The sequence below is a fragment of the Schistocerca gregaria genome, chromosome 1 (genome assembly GCF_023897955.1).
Source record: "Schistocerca gregaria isolate iqSchGreg1 chromosome 1, iqSchGreg1.2, whole genome shotgun sequence".
NCBI lineage: Eukaryota > Metazoa > Arthropoda > Insecta > Orthoptera > Acrididae > Schistocerca > Schistocerca gregaria.
In genome coordinates this window covers 679,546,123-679,569,435 of record NC_064920.1, presented here as the reverse complement: position 1 = coordinate 679,569,435, position 23,313 = coordinate 679,546,123, and the positions used below count along the sequence as shown (strand labels likewise).

Below are 23,313 nucleotides of genomic sequence, written 5' to 3'. Positions count from 1 at the left end.
AAATATTCCAGTCAAGATTTCTGGGTGTAGTGACAAACACGTAAGATAACAAGGCGAAAGGAAAAATCGCGCGCCCGTCGTATCACTGCATGTCTGCAGAAGACTGTGTAAGATAGTGCATAACTAAGTTCAAGTCCTTCTTGTATCTCGTTGGACAGACGTTAAGTTTTAACTATTAAACGCAGAGCCAAAGTATGGTCCTTTTGTTTGCTATCAGCTACAGAAAATATTACTTCACTGTGTTGAACAGTTCGAAAAATACTTGGTGTAATAGCTATTGTGACTCACCTTGGAACGACTAACTACATGGTTAACGTTAATGGCTTGGTCAAGATTACGACGTGCCGTCATCTCCACGGACAGTTCCATTAACCTAAGATATGCGTCCTATAGAAGATCCTAAATGGCGGCACATTAACGATCACTGGACCTGACTTTTCCCGCATGCCATTTTCACTAATACACAGAACTTTCTAGAATTTAGTGAGTTTTACATTCGTATAAAGCACTCTTCGCAAGGAACAACTTTTGCAACACACTCCCATTAAGATGGTACTGTGCATGTTACACTGCCTTGTATATGTGGACAAAGATGAACGTGCGACTCTACAGAACATTCATAGAAATAAATTACACAAATCACTTAACTGCGGTTCTGTATTAATCGTACAGTCTTGCTGATAGGGTCTTCAGCAGGAAGACTCGTTTGATCCAGCTCTCCACACGATTCTATCCTCTGCTAGTCTGCTCATGTCTCAATAACTGCCGCTCAATCTGTATCATGTGAACTTGCTTGCTGTATGTATGCCTCTGTCTCCCTGTAACATTATTACACCACACGCTTTCTTCAGTTACCAAACTGACTACTCCTTGTTGCCTCCGGAGAATGTGACCCACCAATTGAGCCCTTCTTTAGCGCTACATTCTTATCTAACCCTCTCCCCGGTAGTTCGATTCAGCACATCTTCATTAGTTGCTTGATATGCCAATTAAATTTTCAGCGTTCTTCTGTAGTACCGCATTCCAAAACCTTCTACTCTCCTCTTATTTGAACTGATTATCGTCCTGTTTCTCTCCCTCTCTGCCGTTTCAAGGCACTATCCACTCCATTCAACTACTCTTCCGAGTCCTTTGCTGTGTCTGACAGAACGATGACGTCATCAGTAAACCTCTAAGTTTTTATATGTTCTTCTTAAACGGTAACCCCGTTAGAAATTTCTCCTTGGCTTCCTGTACTGCTTGCTCAATGTACAGACTGAATTACAGCGGCGAAGGAGTTATGACCACAGCCTAACACATACAGTTACGACACTCCTACTCATTTTTCTTACAAAAGGCGACATCAGCTCTCCACGCGGCCGGAAAACTGCACTTCTGAGTACGATATCGGATGACAGTGAATAGTATCATTTATATTGATTCGTAAGGTAGCTTTTATATAGGAAGTGTATGTAGCACCTCAACAATGTAACTAAAAATGACGCCACATTTATCTTCTTTATTTCCCTAAGACCCATGGGAGATACGAAACAGTACATTACAAGCAAGTCTATTTACGATTCTCTTGTAACTAACAGATATTAACTTAAGAATGTAGTCTTTGTTTGAGAAAAAATAGTAAGACTAGTGAACAGACCCGGCCTTTTGCAAAAAGACTCCTGTATCTATTCAACAACTTGAGGTTTTCGTCATTACACTTCCAGACAAATTAGTAGATGTGTTCCGTAGGAAAACTGCATGGCAAGCAACTCCTACATTATTTAACATACGAATAACGCCATCGCAACTTTGACTTGCGGGAAAACCACACAGAGTGATAATAAAACGTCAGAAGCAATGAAGTTGTTTCCTAACACGGAACAAACCTACTGCACAATTATTGCTACATCTGAGCAACACGCCGACCGCGGCGGTCTCGCGGTTCTGGGCGCGCAGTCCGAAACCGTGCGACTGCTACGGTCGCAGGTTCGAATCCTGCCTCGGGCATGGATGTGTGTGATGTCCTTAGGTTAGTTAGGTTTAAGTAGTTCTAAGTTCTAGGGGACTAATGACCACAGCAGTTGAGTCCCATAGTGCTCAGAGCCATTTGAGCCATCTGAGCAACAAGAGGCAAGAATATTCAACACAGTCGCTTCTGAAGCAAAAGTAACAATATTTACAAAAATAATCTTACACTAGAAACTGAGACCGGCCGGTGTGGCCGTGCGGTTATAGGCGCTTCAGTCTGGAACCGCGTGACCGCTACGGTCGCAGGTTCGAATCCTGCCTCGGGCATGGCTGTGCGTGATGTCCTTAGGTTAGTTAGGTTTACGTAGCTCTAAGTTCTAGGGGACTGATGACCACAGATGTTAAGTCCCATAGTGCTCAGAGCCATTTGAACCATTTGAACTAGAAACTGAAGTGTAAGAAGACTCGCACGAATCATTAGGCTCAATAGAAATTTCTTCCTTGTAAAGGAAAGTGTGTATCATGATAAGAACGGACAACTACAGCGATACATACTTTTCATGCATCAAATCTGTGGTTATATTCTCTTGCTTTCAGCGAAGTAAGCTACAGCTATACGCATAATTGAAAGTATTTCTTCGTGAATAAGTTGTAGCTTATTTCATTGAACCACTGAGAGTCGGCTGCTTTTACGTTTATTTCATGATCATTCATGTCCCTTGATTAATTAGTGCTTGAAACCCGCGACGGGGTCGTCTTCAGGGCAATTTACACCATTTGGTCGCTGGCTGGAGTCCAACCCGTCGCGGGTTGACTGTGACTGTCATTTTGAATAACTGATTATTGTTTATAATGTTAGACTGTGACTGTAATTTTGAATAACTGATTATTGTGTATTGTGCTGGAACCCTCTCCTACTCCCTTCTCAAGCACTGCTTCCCTCAACTGTTATAACTGCATTCTGGTTTCTGTATAAGCTGTACATAAGCTTTCTCTCCCAGTATTTTATCCCTGGTATCTTCAAAATTTCAAATAGTGTAGTCCAATCAACAATGTCAAAATTGTCTCTCTCTCTCTATCTATGCGCTTGCCTTTCCTAGCTTATCCTGCTAAAATAAGTGTGGAACGAAAAAAGGGACAAATCGTACGATGGTGGAGGAGGTCTTTAAGGCGCGGCAGTCACACGGCGTGAGCAAAACAAAATGGGGAGCCGGCGGCGCGGATGAAATACGGGCGCGCGTGAGGTGGAGGAGCGGCGCCGCGCGGCCTGTTTGCGCAGCGCGTGCCTTGCGCAAGGCGCCTCTCGGGGCAGCGACTTCAAAGAGCAAGCAGGGAACTGAAGGAAGGGAGGAAGGAAGGCAAGGGAAGCGAACAGAGTCCGATGAGGCGTCGTGGCTGGCCAACTGCACGCGAAAGGCAAAAGGCTGCAGCCCGCCGAGGCTTGATTTCCTTTGACGCGGCGCTCGCGTCTGAGATCGCACTAAATGAATGTGAAGCACGAGCTCTTCGAAAAGTACGGCTGCTCGCGAAAATAGTGCCGTGCGAGCCCAAGGCGGGTTCTGAGAAGGCACGAGACACGTTACCGCCACACAACGTTGCTACTGCAGTCATTATGTCTCACAAAAACTTTTGTACTATAAACGAAGACACGCGTCGGATCAAGCTCTACTACTGATGTGAGTAGATATTCCCGTATTCAGCCTTGTTTGCTCTTCTATCCGACTGAACTTGCCATAAATTGGATAAACGCCACACAACACATCCGAATTCTGAATCTCTATCGCCGCACAGTGAGTCAATTCGCTTCAAAACGTGGACAGCATAGAAAAGAAAAATGTGCACGCGCCTCCTTAAGTCACGAGAAAGCTTGTCTAGATATCACCGGTGCATTCTCGTCCAATGCTACGGCAGCATTCTAGTCACAAGTCGTTATAATAGCCGGCCGGGGTGGCCGAGCGGTTCTAGGCGCTACAGTCCGGAAAAGGCGCGACCGCTACGGTCGCAGGTTCGAATAATGCCTCGGGCATGGATGTGTGTGACGTCCTTAGGTTAGTTAGGTTTAAGTAGTTCTAAGTTCTAGGGGACTCATGACCTCAGATGTTAAGTCCCATAGGGCTCAGAGCCATTTGAACCATTCGTTATAATAAGTCCGCGACAGTTGCCGTAAACAGTGAATAGGACAACGACACATTTTTCAGATATTGTTCGCGTAGCATGCTCAATATACAACACCGACCTTGGCAGCTGTCAGGATAAAATAAGAAGGGGAGCACACCAGAAGATACATTTATCACGTATATCGATTTAAAACTAAATTATTAGCGATATTATCCGAAATCACTGGCTACCAATTTACCTACGCGTGCTTCCACTTCATATTATAGCTGGCAGGATCAAATGTAATTCCGTACGCATATTTGCGTGTTTTTAGTGGACAGTTAGTGTTTTACTGTGCCGAATGCCACGCGGCATATAATTATTGTTCACTAATGCACAGTATGCTTCAACAGCGCCCAATGCCGACATCAGTCCACGTAGTTTTGATGCACGCATATACTGCAATCGAAGCTGCTCCGTTGCCGATTGGTCGACTGTGTCAAGATGACCAGAAAGCCCGGAATAAGGGCATCCTGCGTGTCACCAAGACGCATGACGTATCCCATGGCCTTCTGGCAGCTTCAAAACCACTCATCTCGAAATTCCAGAAAATGGCTAGTCAAGGAGACAAACAGATATATCATCTGAGGTAAAACATCTGCTTTTCGAACCTTCTCCCAGCGGGTAACCCGACAGCAACCCTTCTGGCGGCAATAATGACTTGGCGAGGAATGTGTCTGCAATTTTGACTGAAAAATGTAAAATATCGAATAAAACATTTGAATACGCTACGGAAATTTCGACTTCTAATTTATTATAAGATAGCTTAAAATGCTTTATATATCCGAAGTTTTAGTCGAATCCGCTAAATTTATAATTTCAATAGAGGTATATAATTTTAACAGAGGTATTGAATCTAGTCGGGGAGAAAAGATCTTCACGGCAAAACTTCACTGACGATTACTGTGATAATGGAGGCAAGTGCGGCGCGAGCTCAAAGTGTGACTATAGTAAGCGGTTGAAGTGCATGTAGGTTGCGGTGGTTCCGCGGTGATGCAGATTCTTATGCAGGTTTGGATTGCATAGAGAGCTGCGTCAGTGCAGTCTTCGGACTGAAGAACGCAACGACCCACCACGCAGGTTTCATTTGCTTTTTCTGTAGAATTAAACAAACTGCCATAGCACAAAGCATTGTTAAACGCACAGAACTCGAATTCGGGGGATTGCGGTTCAAATCTCCTTCGATCACCACTTGGTTGCGTAGTATTTTAGTTCTCCTAAACCACGTAAGACGAACAATGGCATAGTTTCTCCAAATATCGCCACGATCGATTTAAATTCGCATCCTCCCACAATTGAGCTCGTATTTCGTCTCTAATTCCTTTCCATAAATAGTAATTAAACATTAACCAGCCTCTTTTCTTAAAGCTTTAACTGCGTACAACGACACGCCTTTAAGCATAAATGTCTTTAATGAACTTGGTTCTTATTATTAATTTATAATCGTGATCAAGTGTAAATTTACAACAAATTCATTGTCTCGTACAATGACAGTTCACTATACCACAAATGAGGCTACAAGTGTTGAATTGTGTTGAATGGACACAAGGCATTCTAACCTATAATAGTAGTCACCAAAATACGATGGTCAATATCACACCCGCTGCGTGACGTTCAGCTTCACAGCTCTCTTGCCCCCACCCCCACCCACCCACACTGTAACGGTGGAGGTGGTAAGCGTCTGCTCTACGTTCAGTGTTCCCGTCTGATATCGTGTGTTCGCGTGTGATTTCAGTCTTTCGTGAGAAGTTACACTGACCTGTTTTTGTAGCGACCATAATGCACGAGCAAGGACCAACGTGTTGTGCTACACACCGTTCGGCGAATGTAAAGGGGGACGGAACATTCGAAAACAACCTAAAATTGCGATATAGAACGTACAGAAGCTGTTTTACTGATCTGGCCAGGAATAATATATACTTTGCACAAATTCATAACAGACAGCAACACTGTAGTATTTCAGAATCGACTGTGGGCCGTATTAACAGTGCATTAACGTCGGCACAATATCCAGATGTGAGCAGGTGCTTCGATACTCCGAGAAAGAGATATAAACTAACATGGAAGTTTAAGGAATTGGACGATTTTACCAAAAAGTTACTTCACATAATTGTACTTGATAATTACGACAGAGAAGACTACCTAACAACAAGAAAAATGCAGGGTTGTCTCCGTAAAAAAATATTCATTCTGGCTCAGACCTCACATCTTCCTCTTCTCCACGCTAATGTATTTCGATTTTGAAACAGTAACGATAGATGAAAATTTTTAATGGGCTGCAGAATGTGCGGCTGGTCCCGGCGGAGATTCGAGTCCTCCCTCGGGCATGGGTGTGTGTGTTTGTCCCGATGACCTTAGAAGTTAAGTCCCATAAGATTTCACACACATTTAGACTTTCTTTTCTTTGGGGGGGGGGGGGGGGGGAGAGAGAGAGGGGATGCAGAACATTGCAACAGCAAGAACGAAGTTTTTGCTTACAGCGAGCTCATTGCATGCTGAGTACAATTCGCTTGCACTATACTTAAATAAAAGTTGGGTTTCACAAAAATTTACGAACAAATATATATTTTGCTCCACGGGAACCGAAACTCTGCCCTGAAGTTACTTTTCTATATCATATTTCGGTTTCTGGCTGACGGATACAGTGTTTGAGGATCGCAATAGCTGCAAATAAAAAGTTTTCAGGGGGCAGTGAATGTTCTCGCTCCTATTACGGCCAGCCATCGAAACAAAAATCCTGGCGGCTTCATAAAAGTATACTGTGTACCTCGTAAATAAATTACGTTCACAGGCGATAAGATACAATAACGATGTCCGAGATGTTCCCAAAACTAAACTTTCCTTAACAACTTACTCGTTGAAGTTTCAACGAGATCGAATAGAACGCAAATTCATCAGCGACGACTGTTTAGTTTCACATCTCTTACAGTACATTATTTTTTATCTCAGTTGAGTTCATGTTTTCACGATGAAATATGTATCACAAGCACCTATGTATAAACTTCGAGAATATTCTTTTTTTTAGTTCAAATGTGTTAATGCTTCTGTTTTCTACCACAGGTTCAGGTAAAGAATTATTTTTCTAGAAAATTTTCTGTAACTTTTTTTCGTAACGCTGGCAAGAATTTAATTTTGGATTGTACTCTATCGTACTCTAGACTAGAAGCAGAGATGTCTAATTTTTTCACAATTTTTATTGCCTTTCGAAATTATCAGTAACTGGCGAAGTTGTAAGAAGATGAGATGTCGCTCGCCAGCCTAGTTTCGTGACAGCCACTGTAGTGGTCTCTGGCGCTGTATGATGGTCCGAAAGAACTCTTTTAGACGCATGGATAACGTGTGAAAACTAAGCCACCGTACTGATGTGCAAGTCCATCCCGCGCGGAAAATGTTTCTAGGAAAGGGCTGGGTCGGACCAAAGCCCACATGCGTTGCTGGAGTGCCCCATAGTCTGGTTACAGGAGCGGTGTTGGCGCTTGTATAGATTCCGGTCGAGGCAGTTGTCCTGAGGCGTCTACAGGGCGAGTCGCAAGCGACCACGGTTTGCGCAGTCACACATCGGAGTCCGGAAAGCAGGCCGAACATGAATGATTGTCGATTCATGTTAGTTTGATATGAAATGGGGCAATACGGCGACCGGGCTGAATCAGAAAATCAAAGATTAACTCGAGAGGAGTTGTGGAATAGTGTGAATGCTACTGTACTGTAAACGAACTTCAGACGTCGTACGCATGTTTTCTATGAACTTGGAAGTATAATAAACACAGTGCTAGTACACAATGTTCTGATTTAAAGAGACCATTCTCATATTTTTTGTGTTACTTGGTGTCACATAGGCACACGGTTGCAACTTTATTACCATAATGCGTGTACCTTGGGGGTAAAGTTGCCCTCCAATACTCTCAGAATTACCAGTTCGATGGCAAACCAATAGCAAAGCAAGCTAAAGAATGCAGCACTTAAGAACCTACATTAATCTAAAACGGTCGCGGGTCTTTACATCCTACAACAATGGCGTCAGTAATGACAGACGTGGTGTATATTACAATCGGTTGTGTGGAACCAACGGAATGAGATAAGTGGATGTCGAGAAGTGATGAAATAGCAGAGATGAGCTGTCGAGTTTGGACGTACCCACTGCCATACAGTAAATGAAGTTTACTGATGTGCTGTTGCATCAACGTGTATGTACCCTCCAACGTGTTTACAAGTAATGGTGTAACTCTCCCAGCCATACAAGACGTTGTACGAGCAGTAACCATACAACTACCTTAACCGACTGCGACAAGACAGGAGCGGAGCGTCACGTCTTGGGGCGGTGGGTTTCAAATCTGACAGGAACTGCTAATGTCAGCGAATGCAGGTACGTCTCAAACAATTTGCGGTCGGTCACTTTGAAGGGAACGTCATGCAATGGCCATCTGCATTCAGGTACCTCAAAAAAGCCTATTGCTCACGGTGGTAGATACAACTGAGCTTTAGCGAGCCAAACAACAAGACAGTGGACAGCAGCCCTGTAACGTGCTCCAATGAGTCAGAATTTTTCAATGTGTCTTTTGAAACCATGCAGGCCGACGAGTGCATAGAGTAAGCTGTAGACAATTGCGCCTTCCAAGTTAACAACGGCAATGTTTACAGAATTTTAGGGATATGTGTCTGATTTGAGCAACACTCAGCTGCCTCAGTCCGAACGGCGGGTGAAACGTAGGAAACAGCACCCCTGCAATATGGTGGCTCTACGAGGCTAATTATAAGTTCTTGGCTTCAGCTGGCTAATGGCATTCTTGAACAAACTTGTGGCTTCTCTTACTAGCAGAACGAAAGCTGTTATCAAGGTCAGAGGCAGTACTGTACGATATTAGCGCGATGTCTGCTAACGGATGACCATTTTTCTATCCAGTGAGCTTATTATTTGCCAGACGTCTCTTTTTTGTTTGTATCTGGATATATTTATACTTAACAGCCTTGAAGATGATGACAACTGGAAAGGGGTCACAGATGGCAATCTGATGTCAGTTAATCAGCAGGTGGGGACAAAACGTGAGAGGCGCCGAGCGGGAGTCGCGGCAAGAACGGCCGCCGTGGTGCGTAGTTAATTGGATCGATGCTGGAATTGTAGGTCGTGGGCTTCGCCACTTCCTCCGGGGGTGGGGAGAGGGAGCGTAGGCGGAGGCGGGGGCGGACCACGGCCTCCAGACTCGAGTGCGCTCCTCCTCAACGGCAGCCGGATCCTCCCATTAGCCACGAATTTGGTATCCGCTCAGCCGGTGCAATTCATCTACCAGACTGTGCTGTGAAGGCCAATAGAATGTCTCAATCTCTCTGTGGTTCGGGCTCGTTTGTTTTCAAGCCGCGGAACAGAACGCCTCACAGCGCTCATGTCCTAATTCATATAAAAATGGAGGAAACTGGAGTTTAACGTGCCGCAGCGATTAAAGGTGGGAGTTCCGATGAGATTCTACATCTACATTTATACTCCGCAAGCCACTCAACGGTGTGTGACGGAGAGCACTTTACGTGCCACTGTCATTACCTCCCTTTCCTGTTCCAGTCGCGTATGGTTCGCGGGAAGAAAGACTGCCGGAAAGCCTCCGTGTTCGCTCGAATCTCTCTAATTTTACATTCGTGATCTCCTCGGGAGGTATGAGGAAGCAATATATTCGATACCTCATCCAGAAACACACCCTCTCGAAACCTGGACAGCAAGCTACACCGCGATGCAGAGCGCCTCTCAAGAGTCTGCACTTCAGTTTTCTGAACATCTCCGTAACGCTATCACGCTTACCAAATAACCATGTGACACTTTTCTTTGGATCTTCTCTATCTCCTCTGTCAACCCGACCTGGTACGGATCCCACACTGATGAGCAATACTCAAGTATAGGTCGAACGAGTGTTTTGTAAGCCACTTTCTTTGTTCAAATGGCTCTGAGCACTACGGGATTCAACTGCTGTTGTCATCAGTCCCCTAGAACATAGAACTACTTCAACCTAACTAACCTAAGGACATCACACATACCCATGCCCAAGGCAGGATTCGAACCTGCGACCGTAGCAGCAGCGCGGCTCCGGACTGGAGCGCCTAGAACCGCACGACCATCGCGGCCGGCACCTCCTTTGTTGTTGGACTACATTTTCTAAGGACTCTCCCAATGAATGTCAACCTGGCACCCGCCTTACCAACAATTAATTTTATATGGTCATTCCACTTCAAATCGTTCCGCACGCATACTCCCAGATATTCTACAGAAGTAACTGCTACCAGTGTTTGTTCCGCTATCACATAATCATACAATAAAGGATCCCTCTTTGGGGGACAGAAATTACTGTTGTCTTACTGAAAGAATCTTTGCAGTATTCGCCGAAAGTGATACAGGAAAACCGCGAGCACGTAATTCGTGACTGCGCGGCGAGACGGGGTACAACGAACAAATCTCCCGAATAGGCGGCCAGTGTCCATTCTACGCCGCCGCTTCACTATGTTTAGTCGACCACAATACTATTCCACGTAGGAGTGAAGGCGTTTCGGTCGGGTCATCGTTAAGTGTTTGTGGTGATGTTTCACAAGGACACGTTGAAACACTCGACTGTCTATGCAAACTGTTTTGAAATCATTTAAGTGCGATGCCCTTCGCTTAGACACCACTGTACTTGTTTAGTGTAACGTCACCGTGTGTTTCCTATAACGGCCACGGGAGGCCAAATGATATAATATCGTCGTCGAGTAGTGCTCCTATTAAAAACACTCGATATGCAGTCAGAATGTACCGGCAGTTAATTAACAAAATAGTAGTTACAAGCGTAAAGTAATCGAAATGCTCAGTTATGTATCTTGATATAGCGTTTTACGCAAGCGCAAGCACAGGCACAAACGCTCTCGCCCTCTCCCCCCCCCCCCCCCTCCCCCCAACACACACACACACACACACACACACACACACACACACACACACACACACACACACACACACACACACACAAGTTATGATATGATAACCTTTCCTAAGACAACAGATAACTGCATCGGTATTGAAGAAAATAAAAGTTCTACACGGAGTTCTTTGCGGCCCTCTCGAGCACTTTTGTGTGTTAATTGTCTCGGCTGCTAGTTCGCCGTTTCTTGGTCTCATCTGTCCCGTTCATTCAAGGTGTCGGCTAAGCAAGGCCACGAAATATGTTTTGCACGAAATAAGAGCACAGATATTTAATTAGTTTGTCGTATGACGTAATCTCACGCGAAAAAAATTGACCTACACCTACTGGTATTTTTCTTCCACAATTAGAGGAACATTTGCTACTTCAGTGACATCACACAGTTCTTTTTTTTTAAATACGTCATTGTCGCCTTTGACTGTTGAAATCGAGGTTGCCGTCAGACAGTGAAAATGTGTAGTGGTTTATCGTTGTTTATGCAGAAGTTAAGTGTCACTTAAACACCAGTCAGTCACTCGGCCTATAGAAGTGATGACATATACAGGGTGATGCAAAAATCATGTCCCACTGGACTAAAAGTGTACAAACTCACCGACAAACTTCCGCAGGTGTTAGCATGATGCAAAGCGAGAAGATTTTGTAAACATGAACTTTAAATGTATCACCTGAAGAACTATGAGCCCGTTATTAACTTCGGCACTGTGAAATAAATCTCTTCTACTGCAAGCGTTTTGCTTTCCATATATTGAGAGGTGGTAGTATGGATGAAAGCAAGAAAATCAAGTCCACTAAACATGGACTCCTAAACGCATACCTACCCGCACTTGTTCATCTTCACGACTGCGAAAGATATATGTACGCGCTTTACAGCCCAAGTATACTACACTTTTTTCCTTGTTTTGGTCCACTACCATTCTGAAAGTTTGTAGGTAGAGTACGGGTTCACCCAATTTCTACTATAGGACATGAGTTTTGAATCACCTATAAACGTGTCAAATATTGTTTAAAATTTATGGATGAGCTGAAGCACAAAATTTTAGCAGTACTCCGTTTGAAAACGATTACCGGACTGGATATGCAAAAGAAGGCTTCACAGGTTAACACTATGAACACTTATACACATCGATGACGTCTTTCAAAAAATTTTATAGGAGTATGAAGAGCATACACGAAAAATCAAGCACTAGATTTTCTCTGCATACTACAGAATGCAGCTCACTGCGCATAATAGCATATAAACATGTTATGTGGCGTATTACAGTATCTGACAAAAAACGTGAAGCACACAGATGGGCAGGAGCAAACGACATGAAACTTCACGGTTTGAAGTGGTAGTCTGTTTGACGTTATCGCAGTGATTACAAAATCGAGTCAAATTTATGAAAAGCTTTTCAGTATGAGTCCAGTCATCGTTGTAACACTGCACACGCTCTGGTCCGGATTAATGCACTGATTCGGTTGAGAAGGGTGTCGCAAAGCCACTGTACCATTTCCTGAGGCCATCGACCCCCTATTGTTGTAACTAAATCTTGATATCCTGGATACCGGCACTGGGACGGAGCTGACGTCCGAGATATTCTATCGGGGAGCCGTCTGAGGATCTCGCTAGCCACGGGAGCACATCAACATCATGCACACGGTTCACAGAGACACGTGACACAGTGGACGATCATTGTCCTCTTGAAAACTGGCACAACTATACTGCTGCATGAACGGTAATACGAGGACGCAAAACGGCCGCGACGTACTGTCGTGGCGTCCGAGTTCCCCAGCCACTAGCAACCAAGACCTGAATTAATAGCCGATGGCTACCCATACCACAACGCTAGTAGTCCCACTGCCTTTCCGAAACACTGGAAAAATGGGACCTCTCACCATATCGTCTGATACGACAGAACGATGGTCATTCCGGGTAGTGCTGAACCGCGATTCATCGCTAAACACAATGCGACACCATTCGTCAGAAGTCCATGCTTCCCGCTCACGACACGACTCCAAACGCAGATGTTTGCATTGTTGTTACCGGCGGTCTAAGCCCGGGACACTAATTCCCTGGTCTGGCTGCTGCTAGTCTCCGGCACAAAATGTTGCAGGGAATCACTTCTTCTCGGATGGCCGACGTAGATGCGGAGGGACTACGAGGTGCTTGTAGCACAACACGGCAGTCCTCGCTTGGACCCGTCACAAGTGGTCGACTGGGAACTTGACAACGAGTGTGCCTGCCATCACGTTGCCATGCAGTCCGGCATCGCACATGCGAATACCCAACAACTCTAGATATTGTATGATTCCACCAGCCGGTCGAAAAGAGACCAACGATGAGGTCCGTTGCAAACTCTGTCAGATGCTACACACATCAAAAAGAATTTTGCATCACCCCGGTTCCCAGGTAGACGTTGCCTGTGGATACTGTATCACAGACACAGTCCATTTGATTGTTCAGAGATGTCACTACACCCGCCCAAAGATGTAAACAACCATGCATGAGTAGCGCCTGTTAGACGGATGGAGTCCGACAGCTGACCAGTTCCAGTCATTCCACCAGGAAGGAGATATACGGCACGTGTTGACTGTAGTTCAACCACGCCTAGACGGTCAATACCGCGGTTCGATCTCGTCCGCATTGTTACTTTGTGCCAGGAAAGACTCTCAACAATGGAAATGTCCAGGCGTCTCGGAGTCAACCAAAGCGATGTTCTTGGTACATGGAGGAGATACAGACAGACAGACAGGAACTGTCGATAAAATGCCTCGCTCAGGCCGCCAAAAGGTTACTATTGCAGTGGATGACCGCTACGTACGGATTATGGCTCGGAGGAACCCTCATTGCAATTCCATGTTGAATAATGCTTTTCGTGAATCCCAAGGGCGTCATGTTACAACTCGAACTGTGCGCAATAGGCTGCATCATGTGCAACTTCACTCCGACGCCCATGGCGAGGTCCATCTTTGCAACCACGACACCACGCAGCGCGGTACAATGAGCCCAACAACATGCTGAATGGACCGCTCAGGATTGGCATCACGTTTTCTTCACCGACGAGTGCCGCATACCTTCAACCAGACAATCGTCGGACATGTGTTTGGAGGAAACCCGGTCAGGCTGAACGCCTTAGACACACTGTCCAGCGAGTGCAGCAAGGTGGAGGTTCCCTGCTGTTTTGGGGTGGCATCATGTGGGGCCGATGTATGCCGTTGGTGGTCATGGAAGGCGTCGTGACGGCTGTACCATACGTGAATGCCATCCTCTAACCGATAGTGCAACTGTATCGGCAGCATATTGGCGAGGCATTCGTCTTCATGGACGACAATTTGCGCCCCAAAGTGCGCATCTTGTGAATGACTTCCTTCAGGATAACGACATCGCTCGACTAGAGTGGTCGGCATGTTCTCCAGGCACGAATCCTATCGAACATGCCTGGGATAGATTGATAAGAGCTGTTTAAGGACGACGTGACCCACCAACCACTCTGAGGGATCTACACCGAACCGCCGTTGAATAGTGGGACAATCTGGACCAACAGTGCCTTGATGAACTGGTGGGTAGTATGGCACGACGAATACAGGCAGACATCAAGGAAAGAGGACGTGCTAATGGGTATTAAAGTTGCCAGTGTGTACAGCAATCTGGACCACCACCTCTGGGGGTCTCGCTGTACAGAGGCACAAGATGCAATGTGTGGTTTTCATGAGCAATAAAAAGGGCAGACATGGTGTTTATATTGATCTCTATTCCAATTTTCTGTACAGGTTCCGGAACTCTCGGAACCGAGGTGATGGAAAACTTTTTTTGATGCATGTAGTAACGGTGACTCAGACGAGTAGGTGGCATCTCCGTGTCTATCACAGCGATCACCTAACAGCTGACGCTATTTACGCCTCTTATACACCGTGTTCAGAAATTTCCGTTACAAACATTCAGGACTTGTAGAGTGGAGTCAGCAGATAATATTTTGAATAAGAACCAATGTCCTGAAATGTACTGTTCGCGTTCTACGACGGTTTCAGTTCAGCTGTTTAACTCACCACATCTGCTTGAGGGACTGAATCAGGCGTGACGCATCACAATTATTAGGTAAAAATTAAAGGAAACACAATGAAACATCCATTTATCACTTAATCACAACTGCTTCCATTAAAATTTAAACATTACGTGTTTACATTACTTCAAAACAAAAAAGATCTCAAAATACTTTACCCACTACAGAATAGTTATGATGCAAAACAGATGTTAAGGGGACATCACGTGACCGTCTGACCTAGCACACGTTATTCTGTCTACCGTAGCATACCAGGAGAAGCAACTCTGTTTTTATTCCTCTGCAACGTGGACGCGTTATACGTGTAAATTCAAAGTGTCGTAGAACGGACATGGATTTCTATCCACAATACTATGTACTCATTCCTCTCTACAGCTTCTAAGAGTTTGTAACGGAAATTTCAAACACAATGTACTTTCTGCCAGCCTTGCTAAAAACAATAAACACGAACATTAGTAATGCACTCTGGCGTCCTGGCTGTTCTATCTATCACAGAGAATTGCACGTCTATTCATTTAGATATGCATGGAAGCGGCGTACGTGTACGAAGTTACATTGACAATCAACCATATCTTGTAGCTGCTTCACATTTTTATATCAAATACACTAGATAAATCAAATATGACGCATAAATTACTTCTATTAAAATCTGCATTACATTTGAGTGCATTTGGAATCCGGTGAAATACGATGTCTTCCATTTCTACAGTACGAAACTAGTGTATTATACTGGCGACTTCGTTAAAAAGCGCGAGGTTGTGAGAGATGACATCGGGTAGCTAACTGCATTACAATGCTATTATCTAAACACGAACAATGAAGTCATCTTAAGTCTGCGAAAGACTGGTAGCCCGCGCCAGTTAAAACTCGTTGGAATGCAGCCTGGCAAGGCAAGAGTGGAAATGGGGCCACTCACGTTCTCAGGGCCACAAAGGCGCTGCCAGCTGTGGTTGTTCTAATATGTGACACTTGTTTATGTTATTGTTACTGAGAATTCAGCAATGGGTGCGCATAGGTTTGCCGTTACGTACTACCTTTTACTAACGTTTCTGATCGTATCGTCAAAATGCATGTACGACACAGGGGCACCTTGTTACCACACAGTAAGACTGCAAGTAGAAACAACACACTGCAACGCTACTTCATCTTAACGAGTTTTTCTTTCCATAGAGTCTTACTATCATATCGGTGTGTTCTTCCACGGGAGAGATTTCTTTACGATCTCAGTAATATATGTGGCAGAAACCTCACTTCTGTTTCCGCAATACCCAGACCCCTTCGACGATCAATTCGGAAAAAAGGAAACATGCAAAAACGTAGGCGAAACAAAGCAGGAAATGCAATGCCTAACTTGGAAGAGACACATCACCAGTCGAATAAAGTATGAACAACTTCAAAATGAGAACAGCAACAATAAACAGATACAGAAATTTAAATGTTTTCTTCGAAACATGTGTAGTCAGTTTTGAAGTTACCAATATTGTTCTCGCAACAGTCCCGTAATGTACTTCAATCTTCGCATGAACTGCTTCAACGGAATGTAATGTTACGTTTACGCTTTCTCTCTGCTCCGCCCCTAACGTCAAATCTGAAAGCGTGTTAAGTATTAAGCGTGTTAAGTATTTCCGAAGCAGCTATTAACCAGACTCTCGTGGACGACTAGCCTACTGACTGCGATTTAGCGATTACTCAATCCCAGCTTCCCTGCCTCGCGTTCTTTCAGATTGGTGAATGCAATTTGTAGTGGCAACTTGAGAGCAACCCGCATTTCCTTCACTTTTAGATTCAGTTTAATTATGACTGTTTAATGAACTGTTGTTTAGCCAGAATGAGAGATACGTGAATGGGCATTAATTATATATTTACAAAGTACTTATTACAAAATATTATTACCTTTGCAGCAACATTAATTTAGGAACAGAGAGACGAATTCACGAAATCTCCTCATCAGGAAATAACATGGACTGCGCGTTATTTATGTACTTCCTTTAACCTCTGATTTTAATTGATTTTCTTTTGCAACATCGTAGTAATGGAAAAAACCGATAATAGTAATTGCCGATGAGTGAGGGAAATGGAAGAGCATGAGCATGTGTCACAATAGTCCCAGAAAAGTACGTATTTTGGTTCTGATCCTTCTCTCGCATGCACAGAAGTATCGCCATACACAGATTCCACTACTTTTAATACCTCCTAGTTTCTTTTTTTTTTTCTTTTTTTTTCTCTCTCTCTCACATCCAACGCCTATTGTCTGTTGTATTCGAAACATGTATCCGTTAAATTTCCAAAAGTGAGGATGCTGAATAACATGTAAAGTATTCCGAGCTAAAGGTTTAGGAGATGTTCAAACTCAGAGCGATGTGTATTCGACTGAAAAATATGACATTCCTGCTTCTTTATACTCAAATTTCGGTTTCATGGTAAGTTGCCAGTTTTTTTTCTTTTTTACCTGTTCAACGGCTGTTCTCGAAAAATCCACGCAAATAACGAATTATGAGGCACCATATTTAATTTTTAATTTTCTTGACTCGCAGAACATGTCTATTTTGGGTGTATTTTGCCTTTTTTAGGAGCCGTCTGAAGTTGGAAAGTTATTACGAATGTAATTAGCTGCCCACTTTTCGTGTAAGGCATGTGACATACGGAAGAATAATATTATCTTTTCGTTACAAACCATAATAGAAAATTTACTATCGGTATTTTATAAACATTTATATTTGTTTCGTGTAGTGTGCGAAGTAATTTTGTAAATAGCCATATCGCCGTGCATTAGGCGACGCTCATTCCATTTTACTTTACTGTGTAGCGGTTCTGGTGCGTTAATTCGCACACCCGGCAACATTTCCGATTCAGTTAAGATTTAGGCATTTTGAAAGAATTAGTTGCGTGCCTTTGGCTGTGTATAGAAGAAAGGCAGAAGAGAGACGGAAATACGTATTTAAAAAAGAATTCAGGTGAGATGACAGAGTGGAAAAATTTGTAATGCAGAAAGCTAGCGAGTTCACGCAATACCTCCAGAAATAGTTAGCACAAAGTTTGAGGGAAGACGTAGGTCGAAGTTCGTACATTGTCCAAGTCCCAAAGTACTTCCAGTGCTGAACAATGAGAGGCGTGAGGAGGCACGAATGTAGCAGGCGTCACCGCAAGTGGCCAGCCACTTTAACCGATGCCACCATCTACTGCCGCTTTCATCACGGTATTGCGCAGTATTTGACAGACAGACTGGTTTCCGGAAATTACTACAGGAGAAAGGAGTTTTATCGAAAGGCTAATATCGAGTCGGTTCTCATTATTACTCTGTCCGGCAGATTGTTGCGTCTCTAATGACCTCAACGATACATTGAAATTTAGCTTCGCTTCGTCTCTTTATTCTTATTTCCGCGTTCGTTCTCCCATTAACTGCTCCTGAAGATGATTTATGGCGATTTTTCAGTCAGCCCTGGAAATTTGTATTGCAATGTGACTGAAAAAATATTATTTCAGCGTCGTTGGTGTTGACTCGGGTTCAAATGTTAATTAATTATCCGATTAGAAGTCCTATATTTGCAGGAAAGAAAAGAGATATCTGTTCCAGTTTAATTGTATATTTTATATTCTCTTTTCACATTCCGTGTGTCTAAAGTATGAAGCTGTAACATTTTGTGTGTGTGTGTGTGTGTGTGTGTGTGTGTGTGTGAGAGAGAGAGAGAGAGAGAGAGAGAGAGAGAGAGAGAGAGAGAGAGAGATAACAGTGAGACGTTGCATTTGTTACACTGATGCAGCACGTCAGCCGTTTAGTTAAGGTACTTACGACGTTGTTCTGAACTAGCATGGCGACAATATGTGCCAAGCTGTTTCCGGAAATCGAAGCGCCATGCTAATTTTTTTTAATGAAAGTGTGCATGAGTGAGTAATTTGTAAGGCCGTCCATAATCAGTGAATCGTTCAACTTAAAAGATTTAACAATAATTACACAATCGAAGCATAATTTCAAACTAAAAGTAAAATATCTACACAGTAAAAAGAAACAATACGGAGCAGTGGCCTCTGCCACTGCGACATAAACGGAGGAGTAGGAAGGCGAACAGGCAGTGAGCTCAGAGAGCATTGTGTTTCAAAATTCATAGTGCTTGAGGGACATTTTACACACAGATGAGTTTTTCTGTTTGTTTCCAGATACGTTACTACAAGACACACCGCGATAGTTCTAATAAATCATGATACTAACAGCGATTTCGCTTTTATATATATTTCGCGATATAATACGGATACACTTATTCTGATTTAATCAGATTACGGTCGAAATATACTGCAAAAAATAAATAAATGCACTCGGAATGTAACACTACACTAAAGAAAACTTGTTTACAATCATTTTTCCTTTATTTTTGCACGCTTTAGACTGTTTTAATGTTTCAAAATGAGGTCCCAGACATACGTTTTTACTTAACCGCCTACGTTTTGGAGCATTTTGTACATGTATCGCACAACATTAGTACGACGTTATGAAATTCAGAACTATTACATTATAAACGCAGCTATTTTTGGTCATAGAATGCGGTTGCAAAAAAGAGAATAATAGAGGGATGCTTGCGGATATTGTCGGTTATTATCTCTGTGTTACTAAGGAGCACATTGTCCATAAGAAATGTTTCGAACGCTGTTCTTCCGAAATCGAAGAGCAAAATTATCGTGAGCAGCACAGTTTTAGTTCTTATCATGTAATACATAACACATTTAGAAAATTAATCGTGTATTTCCATGTTCCTCCAAGAATTTGTAAAAGGTCTAGGTACTAAGTTGCAACATCATTTTTTTTTTCTTCTGTCGATGTGTGTACATCTTGTAAAAGGAGTGGATCAGTATTAGGATCCTCAACGACTTAAAATTTCAGACAGAGCGTTTTGGGCGCTTCATATAATCTGGAAGAATTCGTGACCAATCGTGGCTAACAATGAAATCTGTGGAGGATTACTCAAAGCACATATTCCAAGTCTACCGGTCTCATTAGATTCGAAAAGGAGCAATATAATTTCGGGTGTTCACTCTTCTTTACAAGATACAAAAATTATTTCGGCAAACGTCCGGAATGGGTACTCGGAGACGGAAAAGATACATTGTGGTAGTAGCGTTTTCACTCTCAAAAAGGGCAGCAGTGATGTGATTTGCAAGCACTTTACGATTGCACATAGTTCTACCGTTTGATAAAACTACTGGGCCTCTGTATGTTCTCTAAAGGTGTAGGAAACACTCTGGAAATGTTTTTGATTTCTCTACTGACTGAAGATAAACTTTCGTTTTCTTGGGAAAGTGTGTTCAGTGATGCAAAGCTACTTATTTTGCTACTTGCCTAATAGCATGCCGTGCACTGCCGGCGATATACATGCTTCCACATCGAACTACAATACGCATTCTGAGCTGACTGCTACGATAAAAACGAGCATCTGCAGAAGAGTGCGGCGCCCTCACCGTGCAGAGAGCTGAGTCGAGTTTGTTGTGGCGGTCAGGGGTGAGCCTTCAGACGTCGGTCAGTTCGGCCGGTGGCTGGCGGAGCACAGTGGTGGGTACCTGGTGTCGGTATGCGCTTCAGAGGCGGCCGCTGCTGCGGGTGCGGCGGTGTTGTGGCATGGCGCGCGGCGCGCTGAGGTGTCGGGCGGCTCTCTGAGGACTGGCCCGGACCCAGGCAGCGCGCGCCGCCCGGCGTCGAGTGCGCGGCTGGGGGGGGGGGGGGGGGGGGGGTGTGCCGGCGGGGCAGGGGCGGGAGCGGGCGCGGGAGGGGCAGGGGGTGCGTGACCGGGCGTGCGCGCCACGCTGCGGAGCTCTGCCTACCTGTTAGCCAGCGACCAGCTCGCCCTTCGTCAAGCGCCTCGCCGCATCCCTCTACTTCTCTACTGCACCACTGCGCAGCATCGGCGTTCGCATGCCACGGTCGCATTTATTAACAATAAAGACGGCGGACGTCAGATTACTGTTCCGACCCGTCGGTACCTTCCAGTAGGTCACTGTACACTACACCTTCACACTGCAAACCACTATGAAGCGCATAACAGATGGTACCTCCCACGGTACCATACATTAGCATCTCTCCCCGTTTCATTCGCATATGGAGATGGGGACAATGGTTACCTGAATGCCTCTCTGGCGCCGTCGTAATTTGTATTCACGATGTACAGTGGGCTGACAAAACTCATCGGATACCGCCCAATATCATGTCTCACCTCCTTTTGCCCGGGGCTCGACGTGGCAGGGACTCCCCAGAAGAAATACTCAGCCATGTTGCCTCTAAAGCTCTCCATGACAGCGAATGTTTCCAGTACACGATAACTAGACAGGTCATTGACTAAAATTATCCAAAAAATGCTTCACATCCGTCACTAACAACTGTGGCCCAGTGATATTGCGTATTGCCATTCATAAAAATTCCAACGTCGTTTGGGAACATGACGTCCATCAATGGCTACAATTGGACTCCACGTAGCCGGCGGCGTAAAGGATCCAGTCCATTCTATGTAAACACAGCCCACACCATTGGGAAGCCACAAACACCTTCCACAGTGCCTCGCTGACGAAAATGGTTCAAATGGCTCTAAGCACTATGGGACTTAACATCTGAGGTCATCAGTCCGCCGGCCGCGGTGGTCTCGCGGTTCTAGGCGCGCAGTACGGAACCGTGCGACTGCTACGGTCGCAGGTTCGACTGCTGCCTCGGGCATGGATGTGTGTGATGTCCTTAGGTTAGTTAGGTGTAAGTAGTTCTAAGTTCTAGGGGACTGATGACCACAGCACTTGAGTCCCATAGTGCTCAGAGCCATTTGAACCATTTTTTTGTCATCAGTCTCCTAGAACTTAGAATTACTTAAACCTAACTAATTTAAGGACACAACACACATCCATGCCTGTGGCAGGATTCGAACCTGCGGCCGCAGCACCCGCATGGTTCCAGACTGAAGCGCCTAGAACCGCTCGGCCAGTCTCGCTGACAACTTGGGTACATGGCTACGAAAGGTCTGCATCACACTCGAACCTTACTATCAGCTCTTACCAACTCACATCGGAACTGATCTGACCAGTCACGGTTTTCTAGCCGTTTAGGGTCCAACCGATATGGTCACGAGCCCAGGTCGAGCGTCCAACTTTGATTTCTGCAGTGTTGCTTGTCAGTAGTGACAGCTCTACGCAGACGCCGCTGCTCTCGGTCGTTAGGTGAAGGTCGTCAGTCACTGCGTTGTTCGTTGTTAGAAGTAATGCCTGAAATGTCGTATTCTCGGCACACTCTTGACCTGTGGATCTCACAATAAGGAATTCTCTAACTATTTCGAAAATGGTATGTCCCATGCGCAAAGCTCCAACTACTATTCCACGTTGAAAGTCTGTTAATTCCCCTCGTTTCGCCAAGATCACGTCGGACGTTTTGTCACATGAATCAAAGGAGAACAAATTACAGCTCCGTCAATGCACTGCCCCTGTATACCTTGTGATCACGATACTACCGCCCTCTGTACATGTGCAAATTGCTGTTCCATCACTTGTCGCCTCATTGTGTAGCGAGTTGTAGAATATTCATGGACTCCTCACTTAATACTATTTCCTGAAACTTTGTCAGTACCGTTTCGCAATAAACACTGCCAGTTCAGATTCCTGGGCCCCTTGGTGACGTTCTCTCGTGGGTTAAACGTACTTGGGGCTTTTAACAATGAAGTTTCACTCTGCAGCGAAGTTTGGGACCTTTGCTTTTCTCATGCTCACCAAGTTAATGTCCTTCCTTCCGTGAGTGCTAGTCCTGCAAACTACGTACGAGAATTCATTTCCCAAGGTAGAACTATTAGTTACTAGCGGGAGGAAATCTGTGACGATCCGTCTCGTTCAATCGTGCTTCGGTTTCTTAGGTGAGCACTTGGCCATGAAAGGTAAAGATCCCAGGTTCGAACGCCGGATCGGCAAACATTTAAATCCACCAGGAAGTTTCAAACCCGTGACCATTCGTGGCCACCTTTTTTCATATACATTCAAAATCCCCAGTTAGTCCTATTCGCTATCTGTCTCACAAACTTAAGCTATCTCCTGAAATTGTCCCAAGAGTGTTTTGTAAACAATCCCTTTTGTAGGCTTATTGCATTTTACAATATCCCAGCAATGAACCGAAGTCTATCAACTAATGTACCTACGAAAAATCTATTTCATATCCCTACAAGTTATTATGCTCAGGTATAAGCATCAGTTGACTGATTACGATTGTAACTCGCTGATATTCTAGTCGT

General features: G+C 44.4%; 2 protein-coding genes across 2 annotated transcripts in view; both read right to left on the bottom strand.

Moving 5' to 3' along the window:
• Positions 1-20,765, bottom strand: part of LOC126363166 (neuronal calcium sensor 2) — a 337,516-nt gene extending 316,751 nt beyond the window's left edge. The window contains exon 1 of the mRNA XM_050007942.1: positions 20,525-20,765. The gene's annotated coding sequence lies outside the window, so the exon portion shown is untranslated. The remainder of the gene's footprint in view (positions 1-20,524) is intronic.
• LOC126363182 (uncharacterized) overlaps positions 1-23,313 on the bottom strand; it is a 1,127,484-nt gene that overhangs the window by 65,920 nt on the left and 1,038,251 nt on the right. The window lies entirely within an intron of this gene.